Below are 22418 nucleotides of genomic sequence, written 5' to 3' on the forward strand. Positions count from 1 at the left end.
TAGATGGGCCTATGGCCTGATCCAGTGGGGCTGTTCTTATGTTCTTAACTACAATTCCCAGGAGGCCTTGCAGGTCTCTTGTTATCTGGTGTGCTCCCTGAGGCATTTGGTGGGCCACTGTGAGATGCAGGAAGCTGGACTAGATGGGCCTATGGCCTGATCCAGTGGGGCTGTTCTTATGTTCTTAACTACAATTCCCAGGAGGCCTTGCAGGTCTCTTGTTATCTGGTGTGCTCCCTGAGGCATTTGGTGGGCCGCTGTGAGATAAAGGAAGCTGGACTAGATGGGCCTGTGGCCTGATCCAGTGGGGCTGTTCTTATGTTCTTAACTACAATTCCCAGGAGGCCTTGCAGGTCTCTTGTTATCAGGTGTGCTCCCTGGGGCATTTGGTGGGCCGCTGTGAGATACAGGAAGGTGGACTAGATGGGCCTATGGCCTGCTCCAGTGGGGCTGTTCTTATGTTCTTAACTACAATTCCCAGGAAGCCTTGCAGGTCTCTTGTTATCAGGTGTGCTCCCTGGGGCATTTGGTGGGCCGCTGTGAGATACAGGAAGGTGGACTAGATGGGCCTATGGCCTGCTCCAGTGGGGCTGTTCTTATGTTCTTAACTACAATTCCCAGGAAGCCTTGCAGGTCTCTTGTTATCTGGTGTGCTCCCTGGGGCATTTGGTGGGCCGCTGTGAGACACAGGAAGCTGGACTAGATGGGCCTCTGGCCTGATCCAGTGGGGCTGTTCTTATGTTCTGATGATGATGATGATTGATGATGGCAAAGCAGCAGCATAAGAGGCAGCTCAAAGGTGGGAGAAAGGGGAGAGGGGTAACAACAGTCCTATGTTAATAAAATCAGGATTAATGATTCCATTAGGTGATGAGAGAGGGTGACTGTCTCTGCACCCTCTGCTCTTTCAGGACTGAGGAGGTACAGAGCCTGTTCCTGTTCACCTGATAGCTCCTTCTGCTGACATGAGCAATTTCTCAGGATCCCACCTTGCATCCTGTCTCTAAATGACAGCCAGCAAGAGCAGCAAATGTGCTACCTGAATCCCATTTTGCTGAGGCAAGAGATAACGGCCTCCAGAGGAGCAGCTTGTGCCCTCCACCCCGCAATCGGGTGTGTGGAATAGTAACCCTGTGCAGGGCTGTAAAGGGAGCAGCCTGAAGGGAAGAGTAAGGAGCACCTCAGGAGTGAATGAAATGGGATGGGTGAACAGAAATCTGCATGCTGATACTTCAGAGTGAAACTGCCACCTCACCCCACGTGTTGGTTCAGGGGGAGAGCAATCCTGGGGAGCAATCCTGGGGAACGTGCTCAGAAATGGCCAGACTTTGGAAGGCTCCACTGGAGAAGGAGATAGATTAATTACATTTTATGCAATTAATTAATTGGGTCCAGGCTACCTGAAAGACTGCCTCCTTCCATACATTCCAGCCCAACCTCTCAGGTCAGCTGAAGGGGCTCTTCTACAGGTGCCGCCTTTGTCCCAAGTGAAAGGGGTGGTGACTCGGGGGCAAGCCTTCTCTGTGGTGGCACCAAAACTACAGAATGCTCTCCCACGGGAATTGAGAACAGCTCCCTCTCTCATGACTTTTCAGCGAAGGCTCAAAACACACCTTTTTCATCAGGCATTTGGTTACTGAGTGGATTTTTGCCCTCTGTGTCGCTGATATGCTGTGGTGACGTGACTGCCTCCCTGGACTCATCGGTTCCCCATTGGCTTTTCTCTTGACCACTAAATACCATTAATGTTTTAATGTTTGATATTTTTTATTTGCTGTGATACTTTGTACTTGATTTCTAAGCTGCTGTGGGCATTTGCTTTGGCATGGGGAAGGCGGGGTATGTATAAATAAATAAATAAAATTTAAATGAATGAATAAATTTTACTTGGATCTGGTTTGTAATCAGCAGGGTATGATTTTACAAATACTGTACCAAGCTTTCCACTCCACCCCATACATATTGCCACCTTCCCAGACAGATGTGCCAGCAGATTGCTGGTAATTTGCTACCCAATGAGTCTTGTTAACATTTTTGTAAAGGGAAAAATAAAATAATATCAGTACATCACCCCTCATTTTGATTCTGTTTTTCTTTTTTTGCCAAATAAGCTGTGGCCACACCTCTTTGCCCTCTTCCTTCCTCACTTGACCACCTCCTGCTCAGCACACAAGGCTCAAAGCCTACCTCTCAAAGACTACACTAGCAGCCCAATCCTATTCACACTTTCCTGGAAGTAAGTCCCATTGACTCTAATGGGACTTACTTCTGAGTAGATATGCATAGGATTGGGCTGCCTAACTTTAAGGCTTACGGGAGTCCCTGCAGGTACAGAGCTTTCTGGGATGATCTTCCGTGGAAGCATCTCCCCCACTCAAGGCTCTGTGGTTACCAGGCGTATCAGCAAGTTGCTGCGGGCTAGAACATTAAGGTTTCCCCACCACAGTGGGCTGGGTAAAATCTTCTGGCAGGCTCGATTTGGCCCCCAGGCCATAGTTTGGAGACTCCTGGTGTACAGCTTGGCTTGTCTGAGTCATCTCCACGGTATTGCCCCTGTGATTGTGAAACCTCCTGCACAGCTTGACTGAGCTGGTGCCTCAAATATTCCAAATGTTCAGAGTGCAACATCTGTAGGAGAGGACAGTTGTCAGGTGGGGACTGAAACCTTGCACAAGTGATGTGGAAGGAGGAGCTGTGTGGAGAAAGTTCAGAACTAGAATGCTGGCTGGGAGAGATCGTTCGGAAGGTAGCAAACCTCACAGGCAGGCAGTGAACACTGAGGTCATGTGGCTGATGGAAACTGGGGCAGTGGGAAACATAAAGAGTAGATGGTGAGGAGGCTGGGACTAGGGTCTAGGAAGCCGAGGGGACATGGGGCTTTCATACTCTACCCTGAGAAGGCTTCTCTGCCTTCTCTTAGTTTCCTCAATGGGAGAATTCTGCCTACTGTGAAGTCTACAATTAGTGTGACATTGTGAACTGACAGCCTGAGGGAGGTCCTGAAGGCCCATAGACAAGGGAATGGGGTGCTACAGTTCACAAATACACTTTTAACTAATCAGTCTGTCCATTGGCTTCTCATGCCTGCATTTGCTTTGCACTCACAAGTGCACCTCTGGCTGTAGAAATGGTGACCAGAACTACACAGAGTTGACATTTGGTGGGGCAGTCCTGGCTTTGGACCTTCAGCCCCTCCCCCCCAGCTCTACAGTGATGGACTCTGTGTGTCCAGTTGTGGTTACCTTTTGCAAGCCACTTTGGCTGCAATCTTTCCCTCACTAGAAGTCTGCAATGAACAAGATTTCCCTACATGAAAATAGCGAAGAAAACCAGTTATCCATTATCCCTTTGCAGGATCCATTTTGAGCACAAGGGGGAAGCAGAACTCTAGGAACCAAAGCCAGTTCCCTTCCTGGAGCACTGATGATTCTGCAGAAGAGAGGCAAAAAAGACAGGTGTTTTGTTTTTGTTTTTATCGGAGAGGACCTTCTCCAGCAGTTTGTCCAGCTGCCCTGAAGGAGAGAACAGATGGAGCACAATGAAGGAGCAAGCATCATGGATCAAAGCCAGGTCAAGGAACTGCCACACCGGTGAGCCCTCCTTTGCACTCATGGGAAAAGGTTCCTCTGGTTCCAGCCCAGAATGCAGCTCCAGACCCACAAGGAAGCCATCAGGATGGGGTACAATTCCTCAACTGAGGCATCCATTCGTGGGCTGAATGCTTCTCCCCAGCCAACCCACTCCTAGTTTTAGAGAAATGCCCCTGGATCATCCTGGGAGCCTGGCACGCTGGCAGCACACTGCACTCTCCTGGAATTGTGAGCTACTGCAGAGGTCTCTATTGTTGGCTGCAATCCTAACCACACTTTCCTGAGAGTAAGCCCCATTGAACAAAATAAGACTTACTTCTGAGTAGACCTGGTTAGGATTGTGCCCTATGTGACTTATCCTGGACAGTCTCTGATAGCGCATATTAATGCAGGGGGTTCCTGGGCTATCTTTGGCTTCAGCTGGGGGACTCTCTGGAGATTCAGCCACTGGGGTGCTGGGCCACCCTTGACCCAAGGCTTTCGTGGAAAGAGCGTTCCAGGCATTTCAGTGGCAGAGTGGTCCTGAATGAATGGTGAAGGCACGTTTGAGCACTGGAGTTCAGGTCTGATCGTGAAGGGATCCTAACTTCTTAAGCATGGGCAAGAGAAGAGTTTCCTGCCATCCACAGTACCAATCTTAATTTGAAAGAGAGGAACCATCTCCCTGGAAATATCCCCCTTGTCAGGCCAGCTTTTAAAAAAATTCTTGGATTCCTGAATGAATTCTTGAATAAACTGCTGGCCACAGCCCAGGAGTTCAGACACTCCTTTCCCCCAAATGCTGCCCCAAAGGAACCCCACACAACCCCTGCAGCATCTTCTGATTCCCTGCACCGTTTGTAACTCCTGGATACGAAGGGCCAAATCTTATTGTGCCCAGCGCCAGCAGTACACTCGTACCACTGGTGCTGGGGTCGTGAAAGCACCTTCCCTCCGGCAGTGCGCATGTGCTGCCAGCACTGAAGCAGCACCAGTTGGCGCTGTGCCTCCGCACCAAGAGGACCCAGTGCTAGAGTGGCTGGGGATAAGCATCGCTGTCAGCTGGTGACAAGGCTTTTGGGGTGGGGGGTGGTGAGCAGGGGGAAGACCTGGGTGGAGGGAGGGGAGGATTGGGCCCAAGAGGGGGGGTGGAGATGGCTGCAGAGTCTGCTGCTGAATCTTCTGCTCCCTCCCTGGCTGGGAAGCTCTGCACAGGCTACTTTGGTTCTGCGCCCGCTCAGTTGCGGGTGCAGCTCCAAGGAGACTCATTGGGGCCACAGCACTTTTACGCAGGGTAAAGGAACAAACGCTCCCTTCCCTCAAGGAGTCTCCGGCGGCTGACCCGGCCCCATTGGATACAGTGGCAGCCATTTTGGTGCCACTGTTCCTCTGGGTGCCAGGGCAGCATAGGATTGCGCTGTAAGTCTCTTTGTCACAGCTGTGTTTGGCACCTGGGCATCTGCCCCGGGGGGGGGGGTATCCCTGTTTCTTCTGGTTCCTCCTCACAGGCTCTTCTTCCATGAATGAGCCACCCTGCAGAAAAGGCCTCCTCTTCCTCATGACTTCAGGGCTAGTCCAGAGATGCTGGACTATTCCTGAAGGTGGGACTTGCTGTGAGATGCCCTTTCCATTCTGAACAGCAGGTGAGCAAACTGGACAGAAACAGATAATAATAAAGAGCTTGGAGCAAATGGCAGAGATCAGGGGAGATAAATGGCACGTGGTGACTTAAGAGAAGAAAACCACTAAGGAACTGGACTGTCTTCAAAGGCTTCTGCAAGTGGTGCCTCTGGCTGTTCGCTCGCTGGCAACAAAGCAGGTGCAGAAGGACTATCATCCTGGCTGCCGGAAAAGCAGGGCTGCAGCTCGAGCTGTCTCCTGAAGGGTGCTGCCTGCCTGGGGCACTCGGCCAATGCAGGGACCCCTACTGGGGCCATATGTTGGCCCAGGGCGGCCTCCCCAGTTGCCCCACCCAAAGGACAGCTCTGTCCACGGGATGAATTGCAGGATCTCTTGCAAGGTTTGGGGAGGAGTCTCAGTCGCTGCCTCCAGGTGTAGGCCTCTCACTTAGAATTCAGAACTCACCCCAAATGCTTATGGTTAGGCGGAGCATTTGCAGCGCATTGTGGAGGCTCTGTTTGAGAAGAAGGTGGGGACTTGAGATGTTGCTTTGTTAGACTTCCTTCTAGTCGGTGTGTGTTGTCATTAACATGGAACTTGTTTGACTTTCAGTTCCCTCAAACCAGAATTTAAGATTACTAAAGTAGATACCTCGGAGGTACCTCACTTTCTCCCAAGTCTGGAGGCAGCCCAATTATGGGGGGAGGGAGGGAGAGAGACAGTCCACAGACGGCCCCACTGCCAGCAATGCAGCCTGTTGCTCAAAATGTTGCAAGATGTTTTTTTTTTGGGGGGGGGGGGGGTCTCTTGGAGACAAGGCAGGATCTTATTTTGAGACCTTCTGGTAGGACCAGATTTTTCCACAGCAACTTGCTATGAGTTTGCTTGATAATTACAACCTAAGAAGTCCACCAGTGATTCAAAATGGATGGATTTCAGTTTCAATATCTTTAGTTCCACTGAAGTCCTAGTGAACCCAACACAGAACCTGTGTATTGCCAGACGGTAGGTGGTGGGTGAGGAGAGTTTAGCAGAGAGAAAGTCTGAGCAAGGGGGGGCTGTTGTAGCCTCGAGGAGGTGGGGGTGCAACTCAGTGGGAGGAAGACCACCTGCTTTGCCTGGAGGTCTCAGTCTCAAGCCCCAGCAGCTTCTCTGCGAAGGACCGAGGAAATGTCTTCCTGGCACCTTGAAGAGCTGCTGCTAGCCTGTGTCGACAAGAGGAGTGGGACAGACCCCCAGACCCCCTCCAGGCCTGACTCCACTAGAAGGCAGTTTCCCAGGTTCTCCAGATGTGCTCGTTCTCCCCTGCCCAAAACACTCGTGGAAGGCCAGCATAAATCAGCACTTGTTGCGTGGTTGCCCCTGTGGCAGCACCAATTGTAAAACAGAGATGCTGGACTATTCCTGAAGGCGGGACATGTGAAATGTTTAATTTTCTTTTTAAAATGTGTTTGTTATGAACATAGAAAAAAATGTTATCATTTTTATTAAAACCCAATTCATCCTTCAAATAGTCAATGAAAAGATGCCCATTCCTTTCTTCTATCACCATCCCTTGTAGAAACCACACATCTCAAAGACTCCTCGTGTACTTATGCTTAGATGTCTACAGAACTATCAGGTCCATCATCCTGCCACAGGATGTGGTGATGGCATCTGGCAAGGAGATTGGATAAATTTCTGGAGGAAAAGTCCATCACAGGTTACAAGTCACGATGTGTGTGTGCAACCTCCAGATTTTAGAAATGGGCTATGTCAGATGCAAGGGAGGGCACCAGGATGAGTTCTCTTGTTATCTGGTGTGCTCCCTGGGGCATTTGGTGGGCTGCTGTGAGATACAGGAAGCTGGACTAGATGGGCCTGTGGCCTGATCCAGGGGGGCTCTTCTTATGTTCTTATTACTCTCGGGCTACGGTTTCATTCTCAAAGAATCCATCCATAGAGAGCACTTGTGCTCTCAGTTGACTCATTCCGTCCTTGCTTCGTGGGTTATCCTGGAACTGAGCAGAATCGCTCTCCTCTCCTTCCATTGATGGGAGGGCTACTTATTACCTGCAGCACTGCAAGGACCCTTGCAAGGAGAACATTGTTTCGGGCTCACATCGCGCCCTTACCAATAACTGAACACAATACCCGCTATACCCAGCCACTCCTTGACAGGGATGAGAAGCCATATCCAGAACCTCTGAATGGGAAGCTATGCCCACTACGTGGATGCGGCAGCCTGCAGCACCAACTATCACCCTCTGGGGACTATTTAGTGCACGTGGTGGGGAAGAAGAACACAATGAGTACCACAGATGAAGACAAAGTGGGCCTCTGTGGAGAAGTGAAAATGCTCTTCCAGAAGTCCCTTCCCCTTCCTGGCTCCTCAGAAGCTTTTTCTGGGGCTCTGGATTGAGGGTTGGGTTCCAAGGCATGTAGTGAAGGGATTCCCTATTCAAGCCTTAAGCACCCAATTCAGACTCAGGGTCAACGATTCTGTGTCCAAGTGTGAGACCAGGGAGGACTCCCGTGCCGTGCAGGCTGAGGGGCTCGGTGAGGATTCTCATCCACATTCATTGTGGTGACGAAGAAGCCCAGAGCGCTGCTTCCATTCTTTCAGGCCTGTCAATCTGGAGTCAAAACCATAACTGAGCAGTCCTTGGGAGCTGTGGAACACCCGCTGCCCATCCCGCACAGGGGCACAGAATCAGGTGGTTGACATCTAGCCATTGGGGGGGGGTCCTCTCTCAGTTAAGCTGTAGATGTGTTGCCATGGAGACTGGCTAATGAAGCCCTTGGCTGCAGCTGGCTTGACAATACATCCCAATACGGAAGCAAAAAAGCAGTTACAGCAGTGTGTGTGTGTGTGTGTGTGTGCGCGCGGGGGGGGGGGAGAAGCCCTGAGTTTAGGCAGCTCTTCTATCTTCCATGATGTGCGGCAGCACCCAGTGAGTCAAAGGTCCCTATGGAGCCTTCCAAGGCACTGGTGGAGGCTGCAGTGCATGCAGAAGATGACTGGACAAAGGGTATGGTATTCTACGAGGAAGTGCCTCGGAGAGGCTGGTTTGAGGAAGATAAAGCTTGAGGTTGCTGCTTTGCTGCCCAAAGGAGGACCCTTTCAGTCAGCCAGCCAGCCAGGGTCCCCGTCAAAAGCAGCCATGGGTCACTGTCCCTGCTACCTTCTTCTTCTGCCTCTTCCATGGAGCTCTTTGTGAGCCAGTCTGTGCCACTGTGTCTTTATTAACCATGTCACCATAAAACACCCAGGTGCCACAGGTCATTGGCTCCTTTATCGCTTGGTTGACTTTTCTACTTGCTTGGATAAAAAATGTCCCTTTCAGACTTGTTGGCCTTTGCCTTGGGTTGGGTGTGTCACAATCAGGCTGTTCTTGCAGTTCCCATGGGGCCTTAAGAAGGTGAGACCAAGGCTCTTCCAGCCAAAGGCTTGGCCAGAGTGGACATGGGAGCTGCCAGGCTTGATCCAAAGCTCTGAATTTGCCAGTTCACCAATGAGGGCCACCTTCAGTGGGGTCCACCACCAGTGCGGTCCACTTTCAGCTGCTCTATTTCCTTTGCTCAGCAAGAAGAGCATATGAAGCCTGGCATTGAAACGGCAAACACACCAGCACACCGTCAGTGCTGGGCCTCCATACCTTGCACAGGGCATGGGTCAGCAACCACATGGAGACAGGCTGGCATTAACGGGGCTCTACGTGTGAGGATCACCAGCAGCCTTTGTAACTGGGAAGAGTAAAGCCACAAGCACGAGAGGGCTCATGGCTTTCTGAGCTCAGCTCCCATCTGGGCCATCATGTCTCCCAAGGGCTACACAGAGCCCGTCATGTTACGACAAGGCTACAATCCCCTGCAGATTTACCTGAGAATATCAGAATTCATAGTTTGGGTCCAGGTCACCTGAGGGACTGCCTTCCCCCCTAATTCTGGTCCACCCTCTGAGGTCCACCCTCTGTCCACCCTCTGAGGGTGGCACCTTTATTCCAAGTTAGAGGGGTGGTGGCGTGTGGTGAGCCTTCTCTGTAGTGGCACCACAACCTTCCAGGGGAACTGAGAACTATTCCCTCCCTCATGGCTTTCCAGTGAGGGAAACAGATGCTTCTGTTCTGTCTGGTATCTGGACTGATGTCTGCCCCTCTGTAATAGTGTTTTGGTTCTGCTGGCCCCCTCTGAAACAAATAGTCATCCACCCCAATGGTTTAATTGGTTTTTTCAGAATGATTTTATCCATCGTCTGTAAACACTGTGCATTTTATTATGGAACTTTGTAAGCTACCTTTGGGTATTTGCTTCAGTATGGGAAGGGTGGGGGAGAGAGAGAGTCTTACTGAACATGATGCCTACCACTGGAGTTGGACTGTAATGTAAATATCTGGGATATTTTTAAATTTCATTTTTCTACTTTTTAAAAAAATTATTGCATTCTACTGCAAAAGTTTAGGTCGACATAAACTACACCTTAAAATGGAGAATAGTAAGTTTCATCATAGAAATAAGTGATAGCAGGAGACACTTGAAGGAAAAACACTAATGTTGATTATTTGTTTGTGGTATCATCTTCATGGGCAGGTAGAGCCTCCGTTCGCCCAAAGATAACATCAGAAGGTCGCCAGTTCGAGGACACCGGCAGCTCCCTGAACGGCTGATAATGGCGAGACCTTGAAGTAGCTGACAAGCCCAGCTGAGTGATTCCACCTGCCCTTGGTGTGAGCAAGAAGCGTCTTGGCTGCCCTCCATGTGAGAGATGGAGCTGTTTGTCAGCCTGCGTGGGAGAACTGGAGGCCAGAAGTGAGACCAAACCAGGAAGATCCATTCTGAAATGTGGTTGGTTCTTGAAAGAGAGAACCTCTATGATTGTAAAAATCCCCTTGAGCGATTTAGAAACGCCTGCCTATGTAAGCTGCCTTGAATAAAGTCAGAGGAGTAATCCGACGACCAGAAAGGCAGTATTATTATTATTATTATTATTATTATTATTATTATTATTATTATTATTATTATTATGGTCATGGAGTGTCACAACAAGTGTCCTTCCAAACAGATCGACACCACTGCTGAAGACACAAAAGCCCTGTGCAGAGACCCCAAATGGAAGTCAGGGGGCAGGAACAAGCTGGAGGGTTTTGTTCTCCGAGTATAAATGCTAAAAGGACACACCATCTTGCCCTGCCCAGTCCAGCCCTCCCAGATTGAACCAGGCAGACCAAAGCACAGACAGCCAAAGCCCCCCCCCCCCCAAAGGATGTTGATGGAGGAAAAGTCCATCACATGAGCCAGAAAAGGTATGTGTAACCTCCTGGTTCTAGAAGCAGACTACCTCAGAATGCCAGGTGCAAGGGAGTGGCAACAGGATGCAGGTCTCTGGTTGTCCTGAGTGCTCCCTGAGGCACCTGGTGGGCCGCTGTGAGATACAGGAAGCTGGACTAGATGGGCCTATGGCCTGATGCAGTGGGGCTGTTCTTATGTTCTTAAACTACAATTCCCAGGAAGCCTTGCAGGTCTCTTGTTTTCTGGTGTGCTCCCTGGGGCATTTGGTGGGCCGCTGTGAGATACAGGAAGCTGGACTAGATGGGCCTATGGCCTGCTCCAGTGGGGTTGTTCTTATGTTCTTAACTACAATTCCCAGGAAGCCTTGCAGGTCTCTTGTTTTCTGGTGTGCTCCCTGGGGCATTTGGTGGGCAGCTGTGAGATACAGGAAGCTGGACTAGATGGGCCTATGGCCTGATGCAGTGGGGCTGTTCTTATGTTCTTAAACTACAATTCCCAGGAAGCCTTGCAGGTCTCTTGTTTTCTGGTGTGCTCCCTGGGCATTTGGTGGGCCGCTGTGAGATACAGGAAGCTGGACTAGATGGGCCTATGGCCTGATCCAGTGGGGCTGTTCTTAGGTTCTTAACTACAATTCCCAGGAGGCCTTGCAGGTCTCTTGTTATCTGGTGTGCTCCCTGGGGCATTTGGTGGGCCGCTGTGAGATACAGGAAGCTGGACTAGATGGGCCTGTGGCCTGATCCAGTGGGGCTGTTCTTATGTTCTTAACTACAATTCCCAGGAAGCCTTGCAGGTCTCTTGTTATCTGGTGTGCTCCCTGGGGCATTTGGTGGGCCGCTGTGAGATACAGGAAGGTGGACTAGATGGGCCTATGGCCTGCTCCAGTGGGGCTGTTCTTATGTTCTTAACTACAATTCCCAGGAGGCCTTGCAGGTCTCTTGTTATCTGGTGTGCTCCCTGAGGTACCTGGTGGGCTGCTGTGAGATACAGGAAGCTGGACTAGATGGGCCTATGGCCTGATCCAGTGGGGCTGTTCTTATGTTCTTAACTACAATTCCCAGGAGGCCTTGCAGGTCTCTTGTTATCTGGTGTGCTCCCTGGGGCATTTGGTGGGCCGCTGTGAGATACAGGAAGCTGGACTAGATGGGCCTCTGGCCTGATCCAGCGGGGCTGTTCTTAGGTTCTTAACTACAATTCCCAGGAGGCCTTGCAGGTCTCTTGTTATCTGGCGTGCTCCCTGAGGCACCTGGTGGGCCGCTGTGAGATACAGGAAGCTGGACTAGATGGGCCTATGGCCTGATCCAGCAGGGCTGATGTTCTTAGGATGCGCCCAAGCAGGGTGCTGAGCTTCCCAGTGATGCCCCCCATGGGAGTCCAGAGGCTGGCCTTTAATCCAGAAGCCACCTGTGTGCTACAAAATCCTGACCCACATTTCCAGTGTCAAGGTGTGACTGTTCTGAGAAGTTATTTTTAAAACAATCTGTTAATTGGTTTTGGAGTGTTGCTTAATTAAGAAAAACTAGTGAAAACAAGTCCACACCAAATGTCCTATTTCGGATGCACTTATCTAAAAAAGTGCCACAAGGTACCAGTGCAAAGGAGATGGCAAAATGCAGCAGGAGAGGTGCCTGCTGTGCGATTGTCAGTTTGCTTTTTTCCACTGTGGATCTGAGCAGAAGTGCTGCATGTCTGTTCCAGCTCTTTTCTATAACCTTCAGAGCCTCCAAGGAGAAGGCCCCAGGTAGGGTCTTCCCTGTAGGTCTCCTGGGGGAGGGGGCTCATAAAGACCCTGAATGTGGAGAGCTGGTGTGCAACACGGTCACGTCACTGTGCAGCAGACTGCCTTTTCCCAGATGTTTTCTTTCCTCAGTTTCTGCCTCCCGCACCAGCCTCAGTCCGTTCTGTGTTGCAGCCAGCTGGCCGGCCGGACTGCCTGCTGAGATTGATCATAAATCAATCATATGATTTATTGATCAATCATATGATCAATTATGATCATAAATTGATCATAAATGACCTGGAGACAGGGTTGAGCAATGAAGTGGCTAAGTTTGCAGACGACACCAAACTTTTCCGAGTGGTAAAGACCAGAAGTGATTGTGAGGAGCTCCAGAAGGATCTCTCCAGACTGGCAGAATGGGCAGCAAAATGGCAGATGCGCTTCAATGTCAGTAAGTGTAAAGTCATGCACATTGGGGCAAAAAATCAAAACTTCACATATAGGCTGATGGGTTCTGAGCTGTCTGTGACAGATCAGGAGAGAGATCTTGGGGTGGTGGTGGACAGGTCGATGAAAGTGTCGACCCAATGTGCGGCGGCAGTGAAGAAGGCCAATTCTATGCTTGGGATCATTAGGAAGGGTATTGAGAACAAAACGGCTAATATTATAATGCCGTTGTACAAATCTATGGTAAGGCCACACCTGGAGTATTGTGTCCAGTTCTGGTCGCCGCATCTCAAAAAAGACATAGTGGAAATGGAAAAGGTGCAAAAGAGAGCGACTAAGCTGATTACGGGGCTGGGGCACCTTCCTTATGAGGAAAGGCTACGGCGTTTGGGCCTCTTCAGCCTAGAAAAGAGACGCTTGAGGGGGGACATGATTGAGACATACAAAATTATGCAGGGGATGGACAGAGTGGATAGGGAGATGCTCTTTACACTCTCACATAATACCAGAACCAGGGGACATCCACTAAAATTGAGTGTTGGGCGGGTTAGGACAGACAAAAGAAAATATTTCTTTACTCAGCGCGTGGTCGGTCTGTGGAACTCCTTGCCACAGGATGTGGTGCTGGCGTCTAGCCTAGACGCCTTTAAAAGGGGATTGGACAAGTTTCTGGAGGAAAAATCCATTATGGGGTACAAGCCATGATGTGTATGCGCAACCTCCTGATTTTAGGAATGGGTTAAGTCAGAATGCCAGATGCAAGGGAGCGCACCAGGATGAGGTCTCTTGTTATCAGGTGTGCTCCCTGGGCATTTGGTGGGCCGCTGTGAGATACAGGAAGCTGGACTAGATGGGCCTATGGCCTGATCCAGTGGGGCTGTTCTTATGTTCTTATGTTCTTATATCAGCTCTACAGGTGCAGGCGATGCTTTGTGATCTGACCCACTCCTTCCAAGTGCTTCCGTCTGGCTTCTTACTTTTCAGAAAGCTCTCTGAGCTGGTTTCCTTTGCCACCTCCCAGTTTTTCTTCTCAGGGCACTGCTTAGAATAGATTGTGCTTTCCAAACTATCCCATCCATCTTGGACTTTTTTCTCCTTTGTATGTTCCAGCCTTGGAATGCTACCTGATTTTCCTCTGAGTCAATTAAAATCCTCTGCCCTGAAATCCAGAGTGGTACCCAACTTCCCAGGGTTTTCCTTACCCTTGTGGCCACTTTCACCCAAGTCCCTACCAAATTAACTCCCTAGGCCAATTTATCCCCTTTGAGGAGGAAGAGCAAACCTCTCTCCTTCCTCCTTCACTTTCTGACTGATAAACGTTCTCAACAAGGCAAGGCAAAACATTTTTGGACCTTCCATTCTTAGCCAAGTGAGGCTACAATCCTATCTACACTTTCCTGGGAGTAAAGCCCACTGACTATAGTGGGACTTACTTCTAAGTAGACATGACTAGGAGTGGGCGCTTAGACTTCTAGTGCAGTGTTTCTCAAACTGTGGCTCAAGACCCACCAGGTGGGTCACAAGCCAATTTCAGGTGGGTCCCCATTCACTTCAACATTTTATTTTTAATACAGTAGAATTGATGCTGCCATGGGATGTGACTGCATTTGGGGAACATTACAGATCTGTACTTTTAACAGGTTACTGTGTGGAAGGGATTGTCACTCCCGAATTGGCCTTTTCAGCCACACTAGACGCTGTTCCAGAACCACCTTTCAGAGCGCGATACCAGAGTCTCTCGAGACTGAAGGTTGCCAACATGATCTGTATATGCGTTTAACAATGTTAGTAAATGGGACTTACTCCTGAGTAAGTGTGTGTAGGATGGCAGCCTAGGATTGTTAAAACTCTTCCTACTTGATAATATCACTTCCAGTCATGACATCACTTCTGGTGGGTCCTGAGAGATTCTCATTCTAAAAGGTGGGTCCTGGTGCTAAAAGTCTGAGAACCACTGTAGTTGATGTCAGAATAGCTGACCACATGACCACCCGAGCTTGTCTCAGAGAGAGCCTGGCGATCCCCACCCCCACAAGAGAGAAGAAGGTCTTGTGTGCTCCTGTTGGGCATTATGGGAGCTGCTGGAGGTACAGCTACATTTGTGACTGGCTCCTTCTACAGGGACAGGATCCCTCAGTCACTCCACCTGACCACAGACCACACAGACTTGTGGGAACAAAGCTGGGGGACTGGACTGGTAGTGGTAGTGGCTCCCACAGGGACCAAATGCTTCTGTTCCTGAATGGGTGCATGACTGACCCCTGGTTTTGTGTGCCCAATCTAGTATCTTCCTAAATGGACACCTGGGTTGGTTTCCACAGCGGAATGCAGAATGTTCTCCAGTTCAAATGTCAATGGAAATTCTTGCAAGATCATTCAAGTGATAAGTTTCTCTGACCTGCCCCCTCCCCTCCCCTCCCCTCCGCTCTCAGCCAGGCAGCTGAGCTGTCCTGCCCACCTCCTGCTTTGGGCTGTTGCTGCCCAGCACACCCTGCCTGACCAGCACCGCAGTTTCCCCCTTCATGAAACCCACCTGATGAAACTGCAGCCACCAACTGCTCACATTATTCTTTTCCCCACCAGCCTAAAGTTGGATTTTGGGGATGGATAGCCCCATCCCTGAGCCTCAGCGACCCCTCAGGACCCCAGCCCTGCAACGGAGCAGTGCTGTCCTTTGTCTTCGAGGGCAAGAAGGCAGCGTTGTCTCTTTGCCAGAGGCAAGTGGAGAGGAGCGGAGGCCCTTTGGCACAGGGAGGTTTGTCCCCTTCCTTGGCACACAGAAAGGCTGCATGTGGCATGCAAGCCCAGAAAGGAGCCCTGCTTGTCGCTGCCCCAGGACTGAGAGCCGGCCAAGGAGAGCATCATGAGGGCCAACTGGCACCAACAGCTCATCTGCCTCTGATGAGCTGCCGGCTCGTGTTCAACCACTGGAACATCTTTTTTCAAGCCCTAGGGAAAGCGCTCTCCACTGCAAGGCCTTTGGGATTGGCACAGATGTGCCTGACATCTGTCCAGCATCCCCTGTGCTTTCCAACTGCCAGGAAGAGTGATTCTCTTGCAGCCGTTGGACAACCATTCAGCATTGTTGGCATGGGAAGATCTCAGAAACCTGTGGCAAACCTGACTTCCAGCAACAAGAGAGAAATGTTTCTGAGCCTCTGCCAGCCTCGATGCCAAGAAATGTGGGGGGAGGGCTTCTGAGGTCTCAGGCAAGGAAGGGAAACTGCCCCCCTCTTGAGGATGCACACAACAGAGTCTTGCGTTGTAACAGAGAGTGACAGACAGAGACAGAAAGTGGGTGCCAGTGGGTAATTTTCACAATGGAGAGAGGTGAAAAGCCGTGTGCCCCAAGGATCTGTCCTGGGACCGGTGCTTTTCAACCTGTTCATAAATAACTTGGAGACAAGGTTGAGCAGTGAGGTGGCCAAGTTTGTGGATGACACCAAACTTTTCCGAGTGGTGAAGACCAGAAGGAATTGTGAGGAGCTCCAGAAGGATCTCTCCAGACTGGGCAGCAAAATGGCAGATGCGTTTCAATGTAAGTAAGTGCAAAGTCATGCACATTGGGGCAAAAAAAATCAAAACTTCACATATAGGCTAATGCAGTGTTTCTCAAACTGTGGGTCGGGACCCACTAGGTGGGTCACAAGCCAATTTCAGGTGGGTCCCCATTCATTTCAATATTTCATTTTTAATATATTAGACTTGATGCTACCATGGTATGTGACTGCATTTGGGGAAACATTACAGGCCTGTACTTTGAACAAGCTACTATGCATAATCTTTTAACAATGATAGTCAATGGGACTTAGTCCTGGGGAAGATTGCAGCTTCAGATTCCTAAAAATTTTCCTGCTTGATGATGCCATTTCTGGTCATGACATCACTTCCAGTGGGTCCTGACAGATTCTCATTCTAAAAAGTGGGACCCGGTGCTAAATGTGTGAGAACCACTGGGCTAATGGGTTTTGAGCTGTCTGTGAGAGATCAGGAGAGGGCTGGCAGCTCGATGAAAGTGTGGACCCAATCACAGTGGTGGTGAAGAAGGCTAATTCCATGCTTGAGATTATTAGAAAAGGTACTGATAATAAAATGGTTACTATTATAATGCTGTTGTACAGACCGATGGTAAGGCCTCACCTGGAGTATTGAGTCCAGTTCTGGTCACCACATCTCAGAAAGGACATAGTGGAGATGGAAAAGGTGCAAAAGAGAGCGACTAAGATGATTACTGGGCTGGGGCACCTTCCTTATGAGGAAAGGCTCATAAGGGCCTTTGGGCCTCCTCAGCCTAGAGAAGAGGAACCTGAGGGGGGCATGACTGAGACATACAAAATGATCAGTGGCTGGAGAGACGCTCTTTCCCCTCTCACCCAACACCAGAACCAGAGGACAGCCACGAAAAATGAGTGTTGGGAGAGCTGGACACAGAAGAAAACCTTCCTTTCCCCAGCATGCAATTAGCCTGTAGAACGCCTTGCCACAGGACGCGGTGATGGCATCGGGCCCAGGCGCCTTTAAGAGGGGCCTGGACACATTTCTGGCGGAAAACCCCTTCCCAGTTGCAGGCCGAGCGGGGCACGTGCAGCCTCCTGATTTGAGGAGTGGGTTTCCTCAGAGGGCAGCAGGACGCGGTCTCTCCCGGAGGCATCCGGCCCAGGACCCTGCCCGGCACGGAGCGCGGGGGGCGCCCGAGGGGACTAGGCGGCCTCGGGGAGCCTCTCCGTCGGGTCCGCCCCCGGACGAGGAGGCGGGGCAGCGACGCCCCTTCGCGCGGCGGCCGGTGCGGAGGCGCCTGTCCGCGAGGGCTCCCGGCAGACGCCAGGCGCGCCAAGGTCGGCCGGCCCTCCGGAGGGCGGGGGAGGGAAGGAGGGGCTCCGGCGCGCTGCCTCCTCCGCGCCAGTCGAGGCGAGCTGCCGCGCAGCACCGCGGCTCCTCCGACGCCCCTGCCGCCGAAGCTTCCACGCGGGCTTCGCAGCGCCGCCGCCGCCCGGCCCGGCAGGCAGCGGCGGCGGGGAGAGCGGCGCGCCCGGACGGGCTCCGGCTCCAGCCACGCCAGAGGTAGGGGCTGCGCGGGGCGGCTTTCTGCGGGCGGCCGCAGCTCCGCGCCCGGCACCTGACACCCCGCGGGGCCCCCGGCGGCGCTGTCCGCAGCAGCCAGGGAAGCGCGCCCGCCCGCCCGCCTCGCCAGGACGGAGCGCTGAGTGCGCGCCGGAGACCGGCAGTCGGAGCCGCTTCACGGGCTCCGTCGCGCCCCGCGAACCGCGCTGCCGGCGCCGGCCTGGAGCGGAGGGGGGCGCGGCAGGAGCCCCGGCCCTTCTGGGGGCTGCTGCGCCTGCGAGCGTCCTGGGGGCCTCGGCATCCGCGGGCGGGCGCGGCCTCCTGGCGGCGAGACGAGCGGGAGGCGGCCTGCTCCGCTGACGTCACCCGCGCCCACCTGAGGAGGAGGCGCGGGCAGCCCGCCGGGGGGGCTCGGGGCGCAGACGGCCGGGGGGCTCCTCCCCCCACGCACCGGGCCGGGCGGGACGTGGCCGCGGGAGTGCTGTCGGGGAGACCCGCCTGCGTCGCCCGGGCTGGGAAGGGGCCCGCGCCGCCCGCCTCGGCGACTGCGGCAGCCGCTCGGCCGGGGTCTGCAGGCTCGGACAGGGCTTCGCGGTGGGGGGGCGGGGGGCGCGCCGCGCTTCGGCCTCCACGTGGCGGCGGCGCCGCCGCGTCTTCCGGTCCGTCACCGGGGAGCCCCTCCGGTGAGGCGGAGGGAGGCCGTCGCCGCGGAGGCAGCTGCGGGCTCCGACTGGGCGGCGGGCGCGGCCACCGTGTGCCGCGGCTGCGCTGCGCCTCCGGACCGCGCTGCCTCCACAGCCCTGGCGGGGCCTGGCTCTCCGCGGAGGGGCGCGCTTCCCCCGGAGTGCCGAGACGGGCGTCCCGTCGCAGCGCCTCCTCCGCGTTCGGGCGGCTCTCCCGCCCTCGTTTGTCGGCGGCGGGTCTGCTCCGGGCCGGACAGCACGCGCGGGGGCGGCCAGGAAACCCGCCGCCGCGGAGGACGCCTGTCTGGCGGCGGAGCTGCGGCCGCCCTCCCTCGCTCCCTTTCCCGGGGCAGCAGCGCTTCTTCGGCCTCTTGCGGAAGCCCTTCCTGGGACAGCAGGTGCTGCCGCCGCCACCGCGGGCGGGGCGGGTCTGGGCGCGGGAACGGAGTCGCCGAAGGGAAGGGGGAGGACCGGCCGCGCAGGGGCGGGGCCCAAGGGGTGTGCTGGGGACCCTCCCGGACGGTGCTGGTGCCCGCCGGCCACCGTCTCTGCTGCGCTCGCCGCAAGTCGAGTCCCTGGCAGGCTCCCCCCTTTGGGAAAGCTCTTCCAGGGGAGGGGAAGCGAAGCGGGGGGGGGCAGAAGTGGCTTGGAGTGCCCACAATGCCAGCCTCCGCCTCCGTTGGCTGTGGCTGCTGCAGCAGGGGGGAGGAGTCAGAGAGTCTGCCATGGGGGGTTGTGTGTCGGCTACAGTTGTGCGTGTTGAGATTGTGCGTCTTGGAAGTGCACAGAAGTGCCCTGGCAGCTGCTCTGCCCTGCGCCTTGTTGCCTCTTCTCGCTGCGCTGAATTGGTGGGTTCCAGCTCTAGTCCGTCCTGCTTGCAAATCCAGGTCCCCCCCCCCCCGGAGGAGCAAAGGGCACACTGGTCCAGCCTGGATTGCTGGGCATGCCCATAGCTCAGCTCCACCTGGCAGAAAAAGGGCCCTCTGCTGCCCCGGGGTCTGCCTCCAGCTCCTGGATCTTTCTGGCTGGGGCCACATGCCTGGGCTGCTTCTTTTGGGGTGGGGTGAGAGTTCCTGGGCGGTGCAAAGACTAGACTTCCGTGCCTGCAGCATTTCAGTGCAGCTGCAACTGTCGTCTGCCTCCTTTGAGGTCTGGGGGCCGGTTGTGTGGAAGGCACATGAGCCAAATGCAGATCTCCAACCTTGCAGGTTCTACTCATGGGTGGCTGCAACTTCGACATTGGCTTCACATACAGAGTGCTGACTACTGGGGCTCCCGTGAGTAGGGAGCAGCTCTTAGGTTTTGTGTTGAGCAGAGAGGAGGCAGGCGGCAATGGCTTCATCATGGCCCACACAGGGAGTCCAAAGCCCTGAGAAGGACACAGCAGGGGGTGGTGCTCCTTCTGGGCTCTGCAGTGCCTGGTACTTGTTTGTCCCTGAAGCTTGACCCACCGAGCACTTGGTGGGCCACTGTGAGATACAGGAAGCTGGACTAGATGGGCCTTTGGTCTGATCCAGCGGGGCTCTTCTGATGTTCTTATGTCCTGTTTTGTCCAATGAAGTTTCTGGAAACAGGAAAGAGGGGGGGACAGTGGCAAGCGCACAATCTTCTTGCACCAAACTGAGCACAAAACGGCAGTTCATGTGGAAAGCTAAGGCAGCATCTGATGGCACAGAGCCTGCCTGAAGAGTGCATGACTGCGTTCCTGGCAGCATCAGCCACATAGGCATGTAGTCAAAGGTCAGTGTGAGCCCAGAGACACATCATCGACCAGTACTCGGTGTTTAAGGGGGGCCCGGGCTCTGCTGGTGGCCTCCGCAACCACATCAAGGCAGTTGGACTTGGAGACTCGTGCCCAGCAGTAATGATGATGGTCACACTCTGACAGCTGTGTGGACATTGCAGGTGAACACACACGTCTCCCCAGAAGGGCTTGAGAGAACGAGGTGAAGGGAGTGGCACGGGGGTCCTGTCCGATTTGCCCTCTTTGGGTTAACGTTGCCCTGCCTGGAAGTCTTGGAGATCCTGAACCTTCTCTGGCTCCAGCTCTGAATATGGCTATTCAAAATACATGGTTCATTTAGACAAGAAAGGGACAAGGATGAACCAGGAAGTGGAGTTTCCGTGCAGTTGGTGTGAGAGGACAGAGGCTGAACCCTCGGGGGGGGGGGGGGGCGAAGGTGGCCTGCTCCAGCGCTTTCTGCTGCTTCAGCCATTCGCTTGCAAAGTGGTTCACAGCATTTCAAGTTTGCTTCTCCATCCTTGCAGGCCTGTTTCAAACAGTGCCTGGAAGTGCTCAGGAAACAGCCTCATTTCTAGCATCTGCATGACCGGAGGCTTCTGTCCCTGGCGGTGTTCCTGGTGGAGAATGTTCTGCATGCCTTGGACGCCCTGCAGGTGTCCTGCTTGGCTCATTCTGCAGGAAGTTCAAAGGAGGTCTGCTCAGAGCCGTCCTTGCATCCTCTGTTGTGAAAGGACCAGGAGGATCTCTGTGACCCCCTTTTTCTCTGGGACTGACCTCTGCACGTGAACAGATGTGCTCCTGGCTCCTCGGTGCTCAGTGTGGCTGTGTAGAAACTCTGCCTTTGTGCAGGCATTTTACTGTGAGGTTATGAGACCTGCTAAAATTGGATATGTGACTTTCTGACAAACAGGCACACAAACACCACACCTTCAAGAAATTTACAGTGAGGAAGCAAAACTGTGACAGTTAAAAAAAAAACCTGTCTCTGCCCTTGTTGTCCCTGTCCTCGTTAAAGAGAATACCTGGGAGGCGAGCTGGGAGTGATGCATGGAAGGCTGCACACAGGTGCCTGGCAGTCCTCCTTCCCAGAGCCAGGAGGAAGCTGCTTCAGTTTTCCTCAGGGATGTCCCACTTACTCTAGAACTGAGTGGGTCTCCTGGGCTCACTTCATTGTGCCTTTCCTTGTCTGCTGGAGGGTGAAAGTCTGGCTCGGGGCAGACACAAAGGGCTACTGCAAGCCAACATTCACCCTGTGGTCTGGGTGTGGACAAGCAGACTTAAAGGTGTTGCAATAGTTAGAGTTCCTGCCCTGGAACAGTTCCATGGCAGAGTGTTTGCTAAGACCGTGCAAGTCATGGGCATCTAACTGGTGGAACACCGTCCCCAAAGGTCCAAACCCTTCCCAATCAGCAGTTTCCATTGGCATGAAAGGGCTCTGTGCCCTGCACTGTGCCCTGATGGCTCCTGCATGTAAAGGCCCCACTTCTTCTAAGGTCCTGCACACCTCCAGGTAGCCCAGGAGGAGCAGGCACTGCCCAGAGGCACTGGCAAAGCGCTGGGGCTTCCACAGCTGCACTTGAGCAGTTCTCAGCCTGGCAAGGAGAGGAACAGGCTTGGCCTGGCTGTGCACAATGGCGGCAGTGCGGGACGCCCCAGGACACCTCACGTGACATGAGCTCAGGGTTTGTCACAGTGGTGACCGCTTGCTTGTGTTACAGCCTGAATGTGGCCTTGGAGAAAGAGTGCTTTGCTTGGAGGAATGCTCAGTGTAGGAGGGGATCCGAGCAGACCGCGACCTGGAAGGGGCTTCAGGATTCTCACTGGTGCATCTTCTGTCAGGCCAGAAGAGTTCCAATGTAGTGTCTGACGGCCACTGAGAGGGGGCCCTGGCATGCCTCTCACCTGAAATTGTGCTGAGATTGCCCAGGTCAAGACAGTATTTCCAGTGCAATCCAGGACAAAAGGCAGGCCGTGGTCAGCCACAAGCCTCAGTCATGAGCGACCGCACTGTGGCGGAGAGTGGTCCTGACGGTGCTCCTCACTCAGTGCTTTCCCCCTTTGCTGCAGCCCCTGACAGGAACAACCCACAGTGAGATCTCAGCCTCAGGCCATCCTCCCCAGATGTTGGCCCAGCTGACTCCGCTCTGGTTGTGCACCCAAAGACCTGACCTCCTCATGACTTGCTTCTTCTCTTCCTTCTTGCAGGTGCAGCAGATCTGGGGGCTCCCACTGCTGTCTCCTGAAGCGATGGCCCTGAGAAAGACGTGGGCGCTGTCTCCTCTCTGCAGGGTCAGCCTCTGGATTCTGCT

This window comes from Tiliqua scincoides, chromosome 12 (assembly GCF_035046505.1).
Source record: "Tiliqua scincoides isolate rTilSci1 chromosome 12, rTilSci1.hap2, whole genome shotgun sequence".
NCBI lineage: Eukaryota > Metazoa > Chordata > Lepidosauria > Squamata > Scincidae > Tiliqua > Tiliqua scincoides.